This window comes from Boleophthalmus pectinirostris, unplaced genomic scaffold (assembly GCF_026225935.1).
Source record: "Boleophthalmus pectinirostris isolate CB_2022bp ecotype Guang Dong unplaced genomic scaffold, ASM2622593v1 HiC_scaffold_8, whole genome shotgun sequence".
NCBI classification, from domain to species: domain Eukaryota; kingdom Metazoa; phylum Chordata; class Actinopteri; order Gobiiformes; family Gobiidae; genus Boleophthalmus; species Boleophthalmus pectinirostris.
Window position 1 is genome coordinate 21491574 of NW_026571515.1, and position 6285 is coordinate 21497858.

Sequence of the window (6285 nt, forward strand, 5' to 3'; positions counted from 1 at the left end):
CCATTCACGTGTAACTCTCCAGCGGCTGTCTCGAAATAACATCGCTATAAGAGTGAAGTAATAAGCTATGCTATCGACTGATTACTTCTCGAAGAAATGTGTTAGCTGTCAGTGAAAGAGTCCACCTTTTAATGCGTTAAAAGTAAAAAAAATTGTTTGGCCCTGCTACTTGCCATTTACTCGTGATTTTTACTTCATTCCACCCAAGTGCTCTTATCTAATTGGATAAGTAAGTTTGTTTATTATATAGTACTTTCCAATCAGGTGCTGTTTGGTGCCCAGTATAACAGGGACATTGTAACTAATATGTGTGTCCTAGACAATCGACATAGTCGGCACCAGATAGCCCGTAAAAATTTAAAATTTAAAATCATCCTGCGATAAAAATAGAAGTATTCTCTGTTGGAATCGTGTTGCCACAATCGGATTTAGCATCGATAAGCTCGACAAACACAAAAAACCAGCAATCTGATGTATTATTGCACATACTTAACTTCACTACATCAGACTGCACAGCACAGTAGTAAGCAAACAGTTCAAGCTTCGCGAGCAAAGAGCCGCTCCAAAGAGTCAACAGAGCTATATAGACAATCGTCGATTTGAGATATCGCGCCGCTTAAGTGCAATTTGGCATGACAAACTTCGTGTGCTCAGGTTAAAACTCGGGTAATTTCGTGTCTAAAAGAGAGGATCGAACTTAAATCGTCGCCATTAAAGGCTGCCAGCGAAACACAAATTTTTGCAATTAAACACAACAACGAGTGACACAACAGCTTTGATTCCCGCGCGTACTCGTCTCGACACAACAACGCAGCCAACTTAAACTTCCAACTTATATTAAAACTCCACAGCACAGGTGCGTAAAACCACAAAAAAAAAAAAAGCTCCGTGATAATTCTTTACCTGTGGATTTTCCATACTGTCCGCGTAGATCTTGCGTCAGCATCAGCAGCCAAGACGAGCGCGCGCATCTTGGAATCCGAAGTTAGTAAGTCCAGAACGTTTAAATAATTGTCACCAAAATCGAGAGAGTTGGGGAAAGTCCGGTGGAGACGTGGGTAAGTGTTTACACGCGGACAGCGACGAGAGAAGAGAAGGAGAAGTGTGCTACGAAGTGTGGTTCGCACTTTTCCATTGAGCGCGTAATCCCCCACACGAGCCGAGTCCTCCGTGCTCCCCCGATACCCGCACCGCGGCATCTAAAAAGCGACCCCCCTCCTTTCGTGTCCCTCCTCGCTCCTCTCATGCTACTTTTTTTGCACTGTCAAGCGAGCGAGAAGCCGGGGAATGCGGGACTGCGGCGCCCCCACGCGGAGAGAATGGGAAGGGGGAAGCAGAGCGCGTAATGTTGGACTTTTTTTTGATACCGATGCATGAAGGTAAGGTGGTCTAACACAGCCAAACCACAAAATAGGAGATTCCAAATTTAGCTGCAGTTTACTTTAGCAGAAGTGCAGATTTAGATTTAATAAAGTAAAGAGTAAAAAAATAAATAAATAAAAAGTAGAAATCAGTGTCTCATGTTTTAACTTCTGAATTTCTTTTTCTTTCTTTTTTTTCTGGTAAATTGTAGTCTGTTTATTTGTTTCCTTATTATTATTATTATTATTTATTTATTTTATTTTTATTTTTTTACTGTTTTATTATTCGTGGAAATTAATAGCCCGTTTTTTCAGTGCAGTGAATGTGGAAAACCTGAGCCCATTTGGTGAAGGAGATGACAAGTGAAGTGAGTACTTGAAATTATAAACCTGACTTCAGATCTTCTAAAGCAGGTAATTTCTTTGACCATGGGTTTCGTGTTATGCGCTCTTCAGCTGTGAGGATTTCGTAAAAAGGGATGGACTATGATCAGTCTGAGGAAAGTTCTACAGGTGGAGAAACATCACGACTATGAGATGTGGGAGGGAGTCATCATATTTTAGTTTAACCTGCGTTGTATACTGTGTTTAGAAGTCAATATTTAAAGGTGCACTGTGTAATTTTTCTGTAGGGGTCCACCACCTGCTTGTCTCCATGGAGATGTTAATGTTTTCTTGGAATGTTCTACAGTAGAGTATAGTATTAAACATCTATATCTCTTATTTTGATAAATTACTGTTTTTTGTTTGGTTGGTTTAGCTAAAAATACCTTAAACAACATGGATTTGTTTTGTAAGCTGGTTTGTCTCTCCACAGATCTGACCTGTAACTTGTTGTGGTGGCATACCCGCTTGTCACCATGGAGATAGACAAGATGTGTTTTTTGTTTTTGTAATGCAGTACAGTACCAGCGGATTTACCAAAAATGAAAAACAAAACAAAAAAAAACACCAAAAAGAGATAAACAAGATTAATGCTCTACTGTGTAACATTTCTTGCAAAGTAATAACATCATGGAGACAAGCAAACCAAGCTTTTGTGACTGTCAGCAGGCCAGGAAAATACTGAAGAGTTCCACAAAACACAATGAATATTACTGATAATTTCTAATAACTGGCTTTCCTGATTTGAACACAATTGCACTGTGGTATTTGGCGTTCTCTAAACATCAGAATTTAAATAGCTGTCAGTGGGAACAGTTTACACATTTGTTTCTCCTTTGGTGTTTTTTTGTATTTAGAAATCGCATGTAGGCAACAAGGCAGCAGCAGAATCACTCATGTGACTAAGGATTCTCCAGTGATTAATGACTTCAAATGGAAATGTGTTGGTTTTAACACAACAGATAGTAAAAATGTCTTCCTTTCTTTTGGTTATGTATTTGTAAGAATTTGTTATTTTATATTTTTGGGAGTAAAGTAGTGTAGTGTGTAGTGTTCAGTTTGTGGTTTGTGGGTTCAATTCTGTAACTGACAGAGAGTTTAGGGAGTTTTAAATGGGGCTTGTTTGAGCTTTTCCACTCCGGAAAACACTATAGAGTCCCACTGGCAACAAAGACTTTTTAAAAAGTTTGTTCAACTACATGGGAAAAAAAAATCAGGTACTGGCCCTTTAATAAATTAGTAACCTGATCAGTGTTTCATGTAATTTTAATTTACAAATCTGCATTGCCTTGAAGTAATGGGTGAACTGTGCTTGGATTTTTATGCGAGCCTCATTTGCCATAATTATTCAAGGTAATTTTTGAAATATATTGGTCATGGTGATTAAGTGCTTGCATGCGGCCTTCAGATTTAATAAGTTCGTATATGCTAAGAGCTTGCTTGTAAACTGCTTATACAGCATGTTATATAACCTGTTAATTTGGCCATATTCATTTGCCTGTATTTCTTGTCCTCGTAATGTAACTAGGAATTATGACGTGATCTGCAGCTTCTGGTCGTCACAGCTCAGTGGCAGAAGAGGTGGAATAAAGATGGATGAGATTTGTGTCGTTCATTAATACTTGTCACTTCTTCCCGACTCTTTCCGGAAAAAAAGAGGATACTGTCACTTTAAGAGCCTATTTCAACTGACTGACTGTCTGAAGGTGTATGGGTGCAGAGTGCAGAGAGTGTTTCAACATTCAACAGAGAGAATACAGGCTTCTTATTTCTCTCACATTTCCTGCGTCTGGGTTGACTGAGCTTCCTAGAAAAAAAAGACACAAGATAAAAAAAAGTTATTTTGAATTCATTAACCATTAATCACTGGATTTATATCTCACCTTTCAAGACACCTTAAGTACTTTACAGAGCATTATTCATTCACTCCACACTCACTGGTGGTAAGATACTATTGTGGCCACAGCTGCCCTGGGACAGACTGACAGAAGTGAGGTTGCCAATCTGCGCTATCTGCACCTCCAACTACCTCCAACACACACACACACACACACACAGACTACTTTCATACTAGGCAATGTGGGTGAAGGGTCTTGCCTAAGGACACAACAACAACAACCACCAGGATTTGTAAAGCTAATATCGCCATGTGAGGTCAAAAGAGCGCACAGTCTCTTCACATCCAATATGGCTTTGTAGAAATGGAATGTTGGGACTTCTGGTGAGCGCTGTAAGATGGCGGAGTAGCTTTTATGCCCTTCCTGACCAGAAGCTGAGAAAACTCCATGCAACTGGAGAAAACGGAGGTTATGATTATTAAAGTTACTTATGATGTGTGGAACAAGGTCTAAGGCTGCGTTCAGACTGCAGCCTGAAGTGACCCAAATCCGATTTTTTGGCTTCCATGTGACTGTATCCGATCTTTTAATGACACACAGATCCGATTTTTTCCAAATGCGACCCAGGCCACTTGGATATGTGGTCCTGAAACCGATACATATCCGATCTTTTGACATGCAACTTCAGTGTGAACGGCCAAAGCGCATTCATTCGACCTACACGTTATCAACAAGCCACAAACGTCACTATTCTGCGCTGAAGTAGGCGAAAATTGTTAATGAACTCCGTGTCACTGAAGCGAAGCACATCGCCACTCACCACTCTTGGCTACGTCTCCACATCCACACGTTCCTGCACGTAAGCTGCACTGCCCTGCACAATACGCCACCTCCAAAAACCTCGTCCTTCTCCTTCTCAGTCTCCTCCTTAAAACAAGTAAGTTGTTCATGTTCTGGGCTCCAGGTACGAGAGGAACTTTAAAATCTCCAGGTGCTCAATGCTCGCCTCCATTTTTGGACAACTTCCGTAAACACAGAGCACGCTCGCTGCGGTTGACGTCGTCGTGTCTCCAGTGCACATGCGGGACACTTTCGGGCCGTTTACTGTTCACACTGGAGTCACATACAAGTCGCATTTAATTGGAAATGTGAAAAAGACCTCGCAAAAACATCAGATTTCACAAAAAAAATCGGAATTGAGCGTTAAACCCTGCAGTCTGAACGTAGCCTAAGAGACAACCAGGACCTTCCAGAAGCGAAATTGGCACGACTGTAGACTCACCCGCGGACACGGAGGACAACAATACTAACATGCAAAAGGAACCTGAGCTAGCTTTAGCGGGTGATGAGCTAACCACGGCTAAAGCTATCCTATGTTTGACCAACAAAATCACAGAAATGAAGGACGAGCTGAAACAAGAGTTGACTAACTTCAGGACTGAGATTAATCTGAGGAAATTAATGTTAAATTAGTCTAAAAATAGAACAGAATAAAATAAATACACTTTCATGGAGATGTTATTGCTTTAGCTGGAATGTTTCACAGTATGGCATTAAACCTTTTTATCACCATAGAGACTCCAGGTCAAATATGTGGAGAGGTGATCCTGCTCACAGTCTGAATGCCTGTTTTTCTTTGTATTTTTGAGCTATAAAACCACCTGAAAGTTAATACAAGTAAGATGTGGCTGTTTAATGTCATACTGTGGAACATTCCAGGCAAAGCAATGACATTCAGTATCCATAGAAACAAGCAGGTGACAGACCCCAAACCAAAAAGCTACATAGTGCATCTTTAAGTACATTTTGAGCACATTTCATAAACATTAACATATTTAATATATTTCATTTACACATTTATTTTGATGTTATTTAAAAACATGCAGTAATACAACTCTCCATCTTTCGTCTATCAGAAGTGCGTTCCATGTTGTTGTTCTATCTTTTTCTTGTTGGCTGCTCATGGCCCTGCTCGTCCTGATACTAGCAGACTGCTGTGGAGGCTTTTGTTGGGTTCACATTGATTTAATTCGAGTGGAGAGGCAGATGAAGGCTGCAGACGAAGCTTTCCTCTGAATGCATGTCTCTCACGCTGTGCGCTGAGTTTAAGCGATCGCTGATTTAACGTTCGCTGTAGCACAGAGATGGACTTTGAGCTACATGCTTTTGGATGTTTTGGATACAGACGTGGGCTGAGCCAGGGATAAGCCTGTAGGAACAATGTTTGAACTTTTTTTAAGTTTTAAAGTTGCACTGTGTAACTTTTCTGGTTGAACGTTCCACAGTAGCCCTTCAACTTCTTACCTGTCCATAGATTTGACCTGTACTTTGGCCATCACCTGCTTAGATAAAAGTTTAATGTCATGTTTTAAAGCAGGCATGTCCAAACTATGGCCCGTGGGCCAAATGCGGCCTTCAGACACATTTTTTTTGGCCCTGAGGCTTCCAGGTGAATTGGCCCATCAATTAAAGATTTTTTTTTTATTGCAAGTTTTTTGGAAAATCTACTTTGGTAAAGCTCATATTTAACATTTAGTGTGTGATTTTAAGGATCTAAGCATGAATAAAGACTGATGGCTCATTCTAATGTGTTAAACCCGCACATATTTGAATTATTCACTCGAATGAGTATCAGTCTATGGCCCTCGATCAGCCCTCTCCTTCGTCTGTGTTTAGAGATGTGGCCCTTGATGAAAAAAGTT

The 6285-nt window shown here is 40.4% G+C and overlaps 1 pseudogene; it reads left to right on the forward strand.

The window, feature by feature from the left end:
- The first annotated feature begins 1373 nt into the window (after positions 1 to 1373).
- LOC129412342 (taste receptor type 1 member 1-like) overlaps positions 1374 to 6285 on the forward strand; it is a 6959-nt pseudogene continuing 2047 nt past the window's right edge.